This window comes from Bos indicus x Bos taurus, chromosome 6, assembly GCF_003369695.1.
Source record: "Bos indicus x Bos taurus breed Angus x Brahman F1 hybrid chromosome 6, Bos_hybrid_MaternalHap_v2.0, whole genome shotgun sequence".
In the NCBI taxonomy this organism is placed as follows: domain Eukaryota; kingdom Metazoa; phylum Chordata; class Mammalia; order Artiodactyla; family Bovidae; genus Bos; species Bos indicus x Bos taurus.
Window position 1 is genome coordinate 57,797,730 of NC_040081.1, and position 13,861 is coordinate 57,811,590.

The 13,861-nt window shown below is 40.1% G+C and overlaps 2 long non-coding RNA genes across 2 annotated transcripts in view; one reads left to right on the forward strand and one right to left on the reverse strand.

Annotated features, from left to right (window-relative positions):
- The window catches only part of LOC113894208, a 234,109-nt gene that overhangs the window by 26,806 nt on the left and 193,442 nt on the right, over positions 1 to 13,861 (reverse strand). The gene's annotated exons all lie outside the window — the stretch shown is intronic.
- On the forward strand, positions 3,551 to 7,840 carry LOC113894205. The gene is made up of 2 exons (XR_003511513.1): positions 3,551 to 4,028; positions 5,814 to 7,840. It is a non-coding gene; the product is annotated as an uncharacterized LOC113894205 (long non-coding RNA).

Genomic DNA, 13,861 nt, shown 5'->3' on the forward strand with positions numbered 1-13,861 from the left:
GCTTCCGAGCTGACAAAGGGCGTTGTCCCTAAATTGGTGAGGCAACATATTCTCCTAATCCTCATATTGAGGATGCCTCTTCCACCATGGTTAGTGCACTGTCTACTGGACTAAGAAGGCTGCTCAAGCTCTAGCCATCACTTCCACATTCTAATGAGCAAGAAAAGAAGAAGATGTGAAGGCATTTCTTTTCCAGCTTAAGAACATTTCCTAAAAGTTGACCACCATGCCCCCATGTGTAACTCATTGGTTAGAACTGAGTCAAATGGAATTACTAACTGCAGGGACACTCAGAGATGTAATTTTTCCTTCAGATGGCCATGAATCCAGGTAAAACTTCATTACTAGAAAAAAGGAGGGAATAGGTATTACAGATGGACGTGGAGCAGCCTCTACCACAATCCTGTTAACTTATTTGATCTTTATTATCACAGTCTTGTGAAATGGGTATGATTATCACCCTCATTTAATAGACAGGGAAATCAAGGCTCAGAGAGGTTAACTTGTCTGAGGCTATTTTTTTTTTTTTTTTTTTTTTTGATTTTGGGTTTTTTTTTTTTTTTTTAATATGGACCATTTTTAAAGTCTTTATTGAGTTTGTTACAATATTGCTTCTGTTTTATGGGTTTTGGCAGCAAGACATGTGGGTGGGATCTTAGCTCCCCAACCAGGGATCGAACCTGCACGTCCTTCATGGAATCACTGGATCACCAGGGAGGTTCCTGTCTAAGGCTGTTAGTTAAAGACTTGGGACTGAACAGCATTCCACTGCTCCCAAGCCTGTACAGACATACGATTGTATGTTCACTTATGCCTAGTCTACGTATGAGTGCTTTTTTTTCTCTTTATGTTACCTAGCTAAGATGTAAGCATTCCCTTTATACCTTAATTTAACTAAGAAAGTTAACAGTTTTCGAAAGAAGTGTAGCTAGGAAACCAAAGAGGAAAAGAAACCACAAGGTAATGAAATGGCTGGGCATGGCGGGGCAGAGATGCACAGATTTGGTGTCCTGAGATAACTGAGAGCCAGCTGAGGACTGGCAGCAGCGGCACGGACGACGTGCAGGTTCAGCTTAAAGGGTACACAGGCCTCTGTGCCTTGCCTGGCCTTCAAGCTGCTGTCATTGAACATGCCTGAAGCATAGTCATCAGCTAGAGGTCCCCTCTGGCTTTGATCTAATCTGGTAATCTTCCCCTCACTGCCATCTCTGCCCTGGCCCCAGTTTGCTGAAAGTTGCTGTCTCTGTTTGTAAACCTGGCATCCTGGTGGACCACCACCAGCCATGTGTCCAGACCAAGGGGTAAAGCCCTAGCTTGCAGCATATTAATGCAGCGAAGGTGACTCCACACCCTAATGAACAACCAAGACACAGTCAGAGCGCTTCACCCTCACAGGTTACCCAGACTTATTTCCCCAGGTGCTCTGTGCAGATGGTTCAGGTGCTCCACCTCCAGCCTGGGCAATGATTAATCCAAGAAAAGATAATCTCCGTCTGTGTAGTAGCAATGATCTCTACAAATGGCTGTTTCTCACACAGCCTGAGAACACTTTGTTTCTGAATGATTCTGTCTCTCTTAATTTTCTCTTTCTCTCTTCCTGCCTCTCTCCCATCTGCCTCCTTTTCCTTTCTCCTGTCTCCCTTCCTTCCTGCTTCCCTCCCTCTGTCTCTGTCCTTCCTTCTCTCTTCCTTTCTTTCCCTCTCTTCCCTCCTTTCTTCCTTCCTTCCTCTTTCTTTCTCTCTCTCTTTTGTGCAGTGTGTGTGTGTGTTGTGTGTGTGTGACTGTCAGAGAGCAAACACAGTGTCTGGCTCACAGTCCAGGTGGGATTCTGTGTTCATTGCAATGCTCACCTGCTCTAAGAGAAGGGTGCATGCTCAGAAAAGGCTTTCTGGAGGACACGGCCTTGGCCAACCCCCAAATAAATGGATGGAAACAAGAAAAGTCTTCTGGAAACAGAATGACTAGCTCTCCGGTTCTTCCTGCACGCTGCAGTCTCTTTTCCTGTGTTTAGGGTCACACTGTTTCACAAAGAAATCAAAAGCTACTTCAAGGCTAGGAAAGCCATTCAAGAGGATAGCAAACTATGGTTCTTTCAAACCTGCACCCCTGGTTAGCTAAGATTCATGGCTTATTTGAGAAACGAATGATTTAGGATCTTGGGGCAGCTGTTTTTCTCTTTATAGATGTTGTAGGCTTTTGTGGGAAGGCAATGTTCTGGAATGAACTGAGTTCTTCCACATCCCCATCCAGGCCTTCAGGACTGGGGAAGCCTTCCACACTTAGACGCAAATACCTTTATCAGGCCCCACCCCACACAACCCTAAATGTGAAACAAGAAAGCACTGCGGACTTCCTCCTTCTCCTGTGTACACAGCCGTTACCCAGATTGGGTGTCTATCTATCTGTTGTACTGAAAAGAATAGATGCTTTGTTCTCCCCTCTGGCATTGGAACGACTTTTATCCACAGTGACTTGCGAAGGCCCCGGACACTCCTTTGGGACCTCGTTCATTTTCAGGGTTTACATTAGAGTCTTGAATTCAACACTCAGAAGAGATATCACTGATTATATGAGTTGTCAAAATCTTTCTCTTTATGACGTATTCCATGAAACAAAAAACAAAACTAGTGTCTGCTTTGTAGCTGGGAAGAGCCCCAAATGTGTCACTCGCCGACCCAATTTGGCTTCTTTCTGGAAGTTATGGTACATTCTGACATCCTATTCGTCAGGCTCTGAGACAACTTGCCAGGCTGATAGAAGAATGAATGACACAGATTTTCTTTTCTTATCATCCAGGTCAATTCACTACTCTTTATTTTAAAATAGCAATTTAAAAGATGTTCTAAACCATAACTTCAAGATAAAACCTGACCACCACAAAGGGTTTCATGTTGGATCTGTGCAAGTTAAGTACTTCACTTCATCCATGAATAGCTTAAGTACTTTTTTCATTCAGTATCACCTTATTAAGTATATCTCACATAAATAGATTTATGATACATCCTGTTGGGAATGGTAAGATGTACAAGACCTTGGCTTTGGCCTTAGAAGCTAACAATCTGGTAATGGTTACGGCTGCTATCACTGAGCAGGCCATTTGTGCCAAGACCTTCAGCTAGCCTCACGACAGCTGGAAACCCCATCTTTGTTAGCAGCTAATCAAGGCTGGAAGGAATTAGGTAGCTGTTAAAAGTATAAGAAGGATTCCCAGGTGGCGCTAGTGGTAAAGAACCCTCCTGCCAGTGCATGAAATATAAGAGACACGGGTTCCACGCCTGGGTCAGGAAGATCAGAACCATAATTCAAATCTAGGTCTGGGTGACTCCAAAACTCATGATGTTCACTCTTCTCTCTCCTGACTCTCAATTTATCTAAGGAGTCTCATCCATTAGAGTCTTATCAGGAGACAGAAACCAAATCCCTTATTTGGAGATGTTCACAGGTAAGTGAAAGATGAAAAGGGAAGTCTTCAGATACCATGGAGGTTGTCACTGCAGGAAGTAGCTACCGCCCCCAGGGCTGAGGAAACAAAGGGAAGAGGTTACATGATTAAAACTTAGAAATCACGAGGGCAGGCCCCATGGAACTGAAACTTGGACCTCTGAAGAGTGGATGCTACTTGCTGGTGCTGGTGTCTCTGAGCTCCCAGGACTGTGGGACCCAGACTCGGCGAAGCCTACTGCCAGCTGTGGTCCTGGCGGTCCACTCCACAAAGCGGATTCTAAGTGTTGGGAAAACTGCAAACTGGATTCAGTTATTGCTCTGGGAAGGAACTGTCACTTCTGGAGTGAAGAAGCCTGGCTGGAGTGACACTCCCAGGACCAGGAGGCAGACAAGACAAAGCGAGGCTCTTCCTCTTTCAGCCTTGCAGCTATGACGGCAGAAACTAGCACAGAGCCCTCTGGCAGAGAAGAGCTGCAGTCTGCAGGAACCCAGCTGCAGAGCAGAGAAGGGGGCACTTCACACTGAAAGTCAGCAACTTCATAACTGGCCCAGGAGATAGTATATGGATGTAAGAAGACATCACTGTAGGTACCATATGATCATGTCTCTGATGACTCTACTGCACGTTGTAAATCCCATAGAACTGAGAAGGAGTTAATGGTTATGTGCAAGTCTTTGCTATCCTTGAGGGTAGGGACTATACCCTCTTTATGCCTCCAGTCTCCACAGCTTTCTGGCAATAAAAAGATGCCCAGCAAGAGCTGGTGAAATAAACGAATAATTCTACTGTAATAAACCATCATAAGCCTATATGTATTTTGCTGCTGGAATTTCAAGGGCCAGTTATGAACCCTGGGGAGGAGGGTTGGGGGGGATTCTTATCTTGTGCTGTGTCGTGCTTAGTTGCTCAGTCTTGTCCGACTCTTTGCAATTGCATGGACTTTAACCTGCCAGGCTTCTCTGTCCATGGGATTCTCCAGGCAAGGATACTGGAATGGGTTGCCATGCCCTCCTTCAGGGGATCTTCCCAAGCCAAGGATCAAATCGAGGTCTGCAAGCAGATTCTTTACCATTTGAGCCATCAGGGAAGCCCAAGAATACTGGAGTGGGTAGTCTATCCCTTCTCCAGGGGATCTTCCTGACCCAGAAATCAAACCAGGGTCTGCTGCATTGCAAGCAAATTCTTTACCAGCTGAGCTACCAGGGAAGCCCCAACCTCAAAATCATGGAGGATAAAGGAATTGTTTACTCTTGGTGAGGGCGGATTATAGTGGTCCTTTCTAAGGGATGGCAGAGGAGATAGGGTCTCGCTATGGGGACTGGTGCTCAGGCTAGCTTCTCTCAATGCTGTGCTTCTATTCAATGATGTTTGGCCCTGCCCACAACCCCAGAACCATCTTTTTCTCTCTGGTTCCTGTCCCTCCTTGTGTCTCACTATTATTAGTCTTTGGAACATGTATGTTTGCCTGAAGTCATGGACACACACTCTTGCATCATCAATAGCACATGCTTAGATGTAGTAGAGGCAGTCAAGAGTGTGGACCCTGGAATTCCTTTCCTTAGTAACCACCATGGATGACACATAGACTCCTGAGAGCCCAGCCCATCAGCTCTGTGTCAGAACGCTGGATGAAGACTTTGAGGTTCTTGTTTTACAATGATCTCATTTTACACATACAGAAGCTGAGGCTCAAAGGTGGAGAGTAAACTCTTCCCCAAATTCTGCAGCTGGTTAGCCAGACCAGAGTTTTCACACAGCGTCCTGACTCCTTGCTTCTCTTTCTAGCATGTTTTTCAGTTGAATACAAATATTTCAGTAGAACTTACTCAATACAAGGTGCATTGTCAGAGTTCCAAGTTGATTTATATTAAATATTTTCTTTTGGAAACTATTTGGGCATTGAGAATTAGTTTCATCTTAAAGGTTTTATTTAGTATAACATAATAATACAACAGGAGGAAGGCATGGCAACCCACTCCAGTATTCTTGCCTGGAGAATCCCATGGACAGAGGAGCCTGGTGAGCTATGGTCCATAGGGTCACAAAGAGTCAGACACAACTGAAGTGACTGAACATGCATGCACTCAATAATACAACATGATATAGTATAATAATATTTTGTTCTGAATCTAATTGTTAAATAATGCACACATATAAATGTGCATTAGTAATAAAAGAAATAAACATATATAATCTAAATCCTTCAGAGCTAGGCTTTCCTAGCTAATATTTCCAATTGAGTGCAATATTAAACATAAGCTTATTAAGGATTTTTCTTTAAGGATTCAGAAGGCATCAACAACAAATTGCTACTGGGTGGAAATTCCATCGGTAACCAAAACTCGTTCTACTGTTTCATTGCATTTAGATCAGTGATCCTAACAGCTCCATGGCATCTGGCATCAAGACAAGCAGAAGCGACTGGAGGAGAGGAGGGGCAGGTCATCGGAAGTCTCTCAAGGCCCTGAGAACAGATGGACAGGATCACAAACCCCCTGAGTGCCTGCCAGCCCCCACCCCCTCCACCACCTCCACGCCCTCCAGTCCCTCAGACCACTCCCTAGCACATTTCTGACCTGGTCAGGTTTAACTCTTGAGTTGACCTTGCCATTGCCAGCACGGAACATTCCATCCAGATAAACCCACAGCAGTTCATGGAAAAGCTGTGGACAAAGCTGAATAAAGACATTTCCTCCTGTGCATCTGGCAGGTTTTTTTGAGCCTTTTGCTAGGATTCATTTCCACCTTTTCTGGATGACTAGGGCTGGAGGATAATATGGGATCAGGGACACAGGGCGCTTACCCAGTAAGAGATTAATTTTAGTTGCGCAAAGCTGTTTGAATGAAACTTCAGGTACATTTATGATACGTGTGGGCTCTGATCCAGTGTATAAAGGCAGTAGGATGAAGTTTTAACCTAACATTAATGTTTAAATTCTCTTTGGGGACCTCTGTTATATGTAAGTCCGGCACAAATATGATAAAAGAGGGGAAAAGAATTATTCAGAGTTAAATATAAGATGACAATTGAGAAAAAGAAAACACAGTTCTCACACATCCTCTGGTACCCTTTTCTTCCCATTAGCATTTTCAGTGCTGCAACTCCACAAAGACAAATACAGCTGTGGCTAAGACATTATTTGGTGGTGGTGGGAATACAGTGAGTGTGAGTGGGAGGGTATGGGGAGGGGGGTGAGGGATGGAGAGCTAAAGTTTTCTCCTGTTGATAAGAGTAATAAAATCTTGCTGTTGAACTCTAAAAAGTACCAAAAAATGTAACAGGAGGTAAAAAATAAACTACCCATAATATTATCATTTTGATATTTCTCCTTCCAGGAGAGGCATATTCATACTGACTATGCCATTTTACATAGTCTTTTTTTTTCCCCCTATACAAAGTATTTAAAATGTCTTATCTGAAAGTTGATATTTAAGTCTATCGTGTGGATACCTCATGTTTTTCTTCCTTGTTCTTATCATCATCCTTCCTTTTAAAAAAATGTTAAACTATTATGAAGATCTCTGAAAAGAATATCTTTGTGCATCTAGTATTTTCTGTTAAGATTCCAAGGAGTGAGACTTCTGAACCAAAACCTATAGGCATTTCATAGGCTCTGTTTCTATTGCAAAATTTCTTTCCCAGCAGAGGGTTCTATCTTGGAGTTCCTCTAATCTAGTGTATGAGATATCAGTTTCGTACACACTTGGAAGTCTTGAGCATTTTCTCTTTTTGTTTTAAAGAGCTAATATGATACAATAATAATTAAAAGTACATGGTTGCTGCATTTCTATATGTGCACATTTGATTGTTAGTAAGGTTGAACATTTTAATTCAATGTATATTAACCATAAGGGCAAGGATTGTGTCTATTTTGCTTATTTCTGAATCCCTAGTTCTGAGGAGAGTGTCTGACATATAGAAGGCACCCAATAAATACTTTACAAAATTAATTTCTAAATTATAAACTGCCCACTTATCTAATCAGAATAATGTTTTTAATGATCAGATATTTGAAATGATAAAATCCAGTGTTGGAAAGTCTACAGTTTTATAACAGTTATAAAAAGTAGCAAGTTAACATTCCCACACATGTGAATTAATTTATGTTTCTAATTTTGGAATATTTGTAGTCTTGAGGACAGAATCATGGAAAAGAAGTCACTAAAATGAGTTTGTATTCTGGCTTAACTGTGTGATGGATAACAAACAAGGACCTCCTGTATAGCACAGAGAACCTCTGCTGAATGTTATGTGGCAGCCTGGATGGAAGGGGAGTTTGGGGGAGAATGTATATGTATGGCTGAGTCCCTTTGCTGTTCATCTGAAACTGTCACAACATTGTTTGTTAATTGGCTATACCCCAATACAAAATAAAAAGTTAAAAAAAAAGTTAACTCTGTGACTTTAAGGTTTTAATGTCTCCTCCAAAAATCAAAGTAAAATTTTAAAAAGGCAACAAGTTTGTCTTTTTAATTTCATGGGACCATTGAGACAATATAATGGGGTAATTATAGGTAATAGTTCAAGGTAAAACTTTCAAAATGCAAAATGTCATATTCAAATACAAGACGAAAGTACTAGCATTTCACTCTCAGAGTTTCTGTTCCAGGTCTCACTTTCCTCATTTATAAAAAGGGGGGAGGATTGGGATTAGTATAATACGTAAGGTACAATAGTAATAGTTGAATAAGCTATTTCCAAAGTTCTTATTTTGACTCTATGATTCTGGAATGTCTCATAGGTTGAATAAAAGTAAGGAATGTGGTTGTAAAAAATAAACCAGTGCTCAAATATTTGAAGTAAAATCTGATTACAAAGAATTAATTTAAAATAAAGCTTTCCTTCAGATCATCCCCCCAAAAGAAAGTTTTAATATGATATACAGAGCTGTTGGTAGTATATACAAAGAAAATAACCCCAAAAGAGAGAGGATAATTAAGATAATGAAGTCCTTAAGTAAGTGTTAGTGTTAGTCGCTCAGTCGTGTCAGACTCTGTGACTCCATGAATTGTAGCCCACAAGTTTCCTCTGTCCATGGGATTCTCCAGGAAAGAATACTGGAATGGGTTGCCATTCTGTTCTCCAGGGGATCTTCCTGATCCAGGGATCAAACCCAAGTCTCCTGCATTGCAGGCAGATTTTACTGTCTGAGCCACCAAGGAAGCCTAACGAAGTTGTTATTTGTCCAATATCTGTTATAGTAGCTAGCAAATTAGAAACGATTCAAATTCTCACCAATAGGAGAATAGCTAAGCACACTAAATTATTGTAACCTGATTTACTGCTCCTTAGTCAATGATGACAAATATATAATCTGTTCAGTTCAGTTCAGTTCAGTTCAGTCGCTCAGTCGTGTCCAACTCTTTTCGACCCCAGGAATTGCAGCATGCCAGGCCTCCCTGTCCATCACCAACTCCCAGAGTTTACTCAAACTCATGTCCATCGAGTCGGTGATGCCATCCAGCCATCTCATCCTCTGTTGTCCCCTTCTCCTCCTGCCCCCAATCCCTCCCAGCATCAGAGTCTTTTCCAATGAGTCAACTCTTCGCATGAGGTGGCCAAAGTATTGGAGTTTCAGCTTCAGCATCAGTCCTTCCAATGAACACCCAGAACTGATCTCCTTTAGAATGGACTGATATAATCTGTATTATTATGTATAGAAAATGGAAAGAAGTGAAAAAATAGATCACAAAACAATCTACACACTCAGGTTCACATTACAATGAAAACATGTTGAATATATATTTTTAAAGAAAAAAGAACTTGCAATGAGGAAAGCAAACAGTATGTGCCCCTCAAATTCTCTTTTTTTTTTCTCCAAATAAATTGACCCAGCTCTGTCACTTTTTTAAAGTCAAAAGCTTGCCATGAGTTTGAGGATAACTTAACAGTCTTATCCTAAATCATGATGGCTATAAAATATCTGTAGTTGTATAACAAGGCAAAAGAGTTTCTCCACAAAAGACGCATCTTCTGTCCAGGCTTGTCCATTGCTTGACACTTCCTTTGACTAAATAATGATTAATGGGCTATATAAACAGCATGCCAGATACTTGTATTTGGTTGTGGATAGGGAAATTATTTATAGTTGCCTGAAGCCAGCGTGGCTGTCTGGTATTTCTATGAGATTGTCTTCATCTTAGACAGAAGAAAAAATTCTGTTTTGTAAGAAAAATAAAGAATAAAAAAAAAAATCTGTGCAGGCATCTTTGGAGGCAATTTCTGGGAGGTGAATGAAGGGCTGAGGTCTTTGCAGGTAGCCTGGAAGATGAGGAAAAGAGAGACTGAAAATGTAAGACGAATATCTGAACTTTGTGGGAGGAACCTTCACAGAAACCACAAAAAGTTGGCTTTTGACTAAGTTCCCGAAAGAAAAAGTCAGTTTCCTGTTTGCTTGGGGCTATATTTTAATGTCCTTTTTGTTCTTATTTAGATAATTTTCAAGAACACGTGGAAAAAGTCTTGGTCATACCCTCTTCTTCCCCAAAGAACTATGCAAATGAAATGGTACAGAAATCTCTTCAATCAATCAAGGACAACATTCCACTTGATGTCAAAATTTCTCTCAAGATAATTTACAACCATGTACTAGTAAAATAATGCTGAGCAGCATTTCACAAACTTTAGGACAGGAAGTAAAAATTCTTTAGACAATGAATAACAGGAGGGGAAAAAAACACACAAAATAAGCTAAACTCTGTTATCTAAGATTAAATCCGACTGGGTTAGTGATAGAGATGGTAGTGATAGAAACCCCTTCATCATCACACGCTTGTCGTGGGGAAGGGGCTTGTGTAACTCAGTGAGCCACACCATGCAGGGCCACCCAGGACCGACGGGTCATAGTGAAGAGTTCTGACAAAACCTGGTCCACTGAAGAAGGAAATGGTAAACCACTCCAGTATTCTTTCCATGAGAACCTTATGAACAGTACGAAAAGACAAAAAGATATGACACCAGGAGATGAGTCCCCCCAAATTGGAAGGTGTCCAATATGCTACTGGGGAAGAGCAGAGGGCAATTACTAATAGCTCCAGAAAGAATGAAGCAGCTGGGCCAAAGCGGAAATGATGCTCAGTTGTGGATGTGTCTGGTGGTGAAAGTAAAGTCCAATGCTGTAAAGAATGATATTGCATAGGAACTTGGAAGGTTAGGTCCATGAATCAAGGTCCGACTCATTGGAAAAGACCTTGATGCTGGGAAAGATTGAAGGCAATAGGAGAAAGGGGTGGTAGAGTATGAGATGGTTAGATAACATCACTGACTCAGTGGACATGAATTTGAGCAAACTCCGGGAGATAGTGAAGGACAGAGGAGCCTGGCGTGCTGCAGTCCAAGGGTTCACAAAGAGTCAGACACAACTTAGCAACTGAACGACAACAACAAAAAAGTGATAGAAATAAGAGCCTAAAATACTTTGAACACATTGGGTCAATAATTATACTTAATGCTTTACATGTATTATTTTATTTAATCCTAGGAACATTATGAGCTTGGAAGAATAAGGTAAATTGTTTAAAGTCCTCAGATAGCAGGCACTAGAGCCAATATATAAACACAAGTCTGTCTGATTTCCAGAAGCTTAGCTCTTAACCACTAGGATATGTTGCCTAATCTTGATGCTGTAATGATAGGTTTTGGTCAAACTCAATGGCTTTTTTTCCATATAACTCATCTGCTCTTGCATTATTTTCTGTAGATTAGTAAATGGAGAAAGGCTGAGAAATAGGAAAATAGTTGTATGATTTTACATGCAATAAATATTTTATTATATGATCCTTTAGTAGAAATTAGGAGAAGGCAATGGCACCCCACTCCAGTACTCTTGCCTGGAAAATTCCATGGACAGAGGAGCCTGGTAGGCTGCAGTCCATGGGGTCGCTAGGAGTTGGACACGACTGAGTGACTTCACTTTATTTTTTCACTTTCATGCATTGGAGAAGGAAATGGCAACCCACTCCAGTGTTCTTGCCTGGAGAATCCCAGGGATGGGGGAGCCTGGTGGGCTGCCATCTATGGGGTCGCACAGAGTCGGACACAACTGAAATGACTTAACAGTAGTAGAAATTGGGAAATAATACATGTCAGTTCTTAGTACACAAGTAAACCTAAGCTCTCTGAATTATGCATCATTTTTATTTCCTCAACCTTCTACAATTGGTAAAACCATTGTAAACTGATCAAGAATAAAGGAGAAAGAATGCAAATTATGAATATCAGGAACTAAAGGCGGAATAGCAGTAGACAGCCTGTAGACATGAATAGAATAAAAGAGATGCTTTAGACACAATTCACAATAAATTTGATAATTTAGAACAAAAAATTTTTTCTTGAGATACAACTTTCCCAAACTGACACAAGAGAAAATAGAAAAAATGAATAGCTCTATTTCCATTAGAAAAGCTGAATTTTTCTCTAAAATCTTTACACAAAGAAAACTCCAGGGTCAGATTATTTTGCTACTGAACTTGGTCAATTTTTTAAGAACTAAATAATAAATAAATAACTGATCTTAGATAAACTCTTTCCAAAAATTTGTTTTATGAAGCTAGCCTACCTTGAAACCTAAGCCAGATAAAGACATTAGAAATAAAATTATTGACCAATATCCTTCATGACATTCTAACAGAATGTTTATAAAGTTAATTCAGTAATATATAAAAAAATAATAATACATTATGACTATATATAATTCTGGGTTCTCCAGAGAAATAGAACCAATGAAATATTTATAGATATATTGAATATAAAAGAGATTTATTATAGGTAATGATTCACATGTTTACGGAGCATTTGCAAAGCTTGCTTTGCCACCCCCTTCTTATCTTTAGAGCATGTCTTCTTGATAGTGGATCTCTTATTTTCTAGCATTTTTTGCAATTTGAATCAGCTGATAATTTACCAAATCTCCAAGTTATGATTCCCTTTAATTTTCTTTTTAATAGTTTTTACTTCAGTTTATCTCTTTCTTCTCATAGTTCTCTACTAGCATCAAGAAGAAACCAAGTTTCACATTTACATTCTGCTTAGACAGCTCCTCTGGGAAAATAATACAATTTTATCATTTACAATTTCTGTTGTTCAGGTGAACGTCGACAGAACTTCTGCCTTGTATAATAAGGACCTCCTTTTCTCTCGTTCCCAATAATGTATTCTTCCAGACCACTCATCAATAGTGCCTTTAAAGCCCATTGTTTCTGCTAATCATTTGTTTACAACTATTTGGGCATTCTCAAGGCAATTCATGTTTTCTCTACCATAGTCTCCACTTCCTCTGAGCCCTCAGTGGCAGAGTCTTTAACACTCATATTTTTACTAACCATCTGTTCAAAGTAATCTATGCTTTCTAATCCTGCACCTCAAAAGTTCTTCCAGCCTCTGCCCATTGCCCAATTCCAAAGCCACTTTTATAATTTAGGGTATTTGTGATACAATACCCTCACTTCCTAGTACCAAAGTCTGTATTAGTTTTCTATGATGCTTCCCAGGTGGCACACTGGTAAAGAATCCACCTGCCAGCGCTGGAGGTGCAAGAGACACAAGTTTGATTCCTGGGTCCGGAAGACCCCGTGGAGTAGGAAATGGCAAGCCACTCCAGTGTTCTTGCCTGGAAAATCCCATGGGCAAAGGAGTCTGGTGGGCTACAGTCCATGGGGTCGCAAAGAGTTGGACACAACTGAGCAACCGAGCACACACACATATAACAAATCACTTGGAATTTAGTGGCTTAAAGCACCCAAATTTAAAATTAAGGTGTTGAAAATCAAAGCTACATTCCTTTCTGGAGGCATTAAGGGACTAGAAGAAATGGAAGTATAGATCTACAAGAAAAACAAAAATTTTGTACAGGCAGCTTTATTCAAGAATCCCAGACTGGAAACAATCTAAATGACCACCAACAGAAGAAGAGATAAAGTTGATAAATTCACACAAAGAAATACTACAGCGTAATACAAAGGAAGCAAACTACTAAATAGGCTATGAAATGGATGAATCTCAAAAGAATTATGCTCAGTAACAGAAACCTTATACATTTAGTATGTATAGATGATTCCGTTTATACAAAGTTCTAAAACTGGAGAAGCTATTCCATGGTGAAAAAAAATCCAAATAGTGATTAAATCGGAGTGGGGAAGTAGCAGCAGGGGATTGACTAGAACAGGACAAGAGAGAATTTTCTGCAGTGATGATAATGTTCTATATTTTAATAACTATTCAGATACACAGACAGGCACTTCTCAAAACTTATCAAATGAAGTACTGAAGATTTACATATTTTGATATACATATATTTTTCAAAAATTCCATAACAAAATAGAGAACTCCAGCTATTATATGCACAGTGAAGTATTTATAAGAGAGTATACTATTATTTGTAACTTAATCTGATTTTCATTTTAAAAAGTAGCTTGATG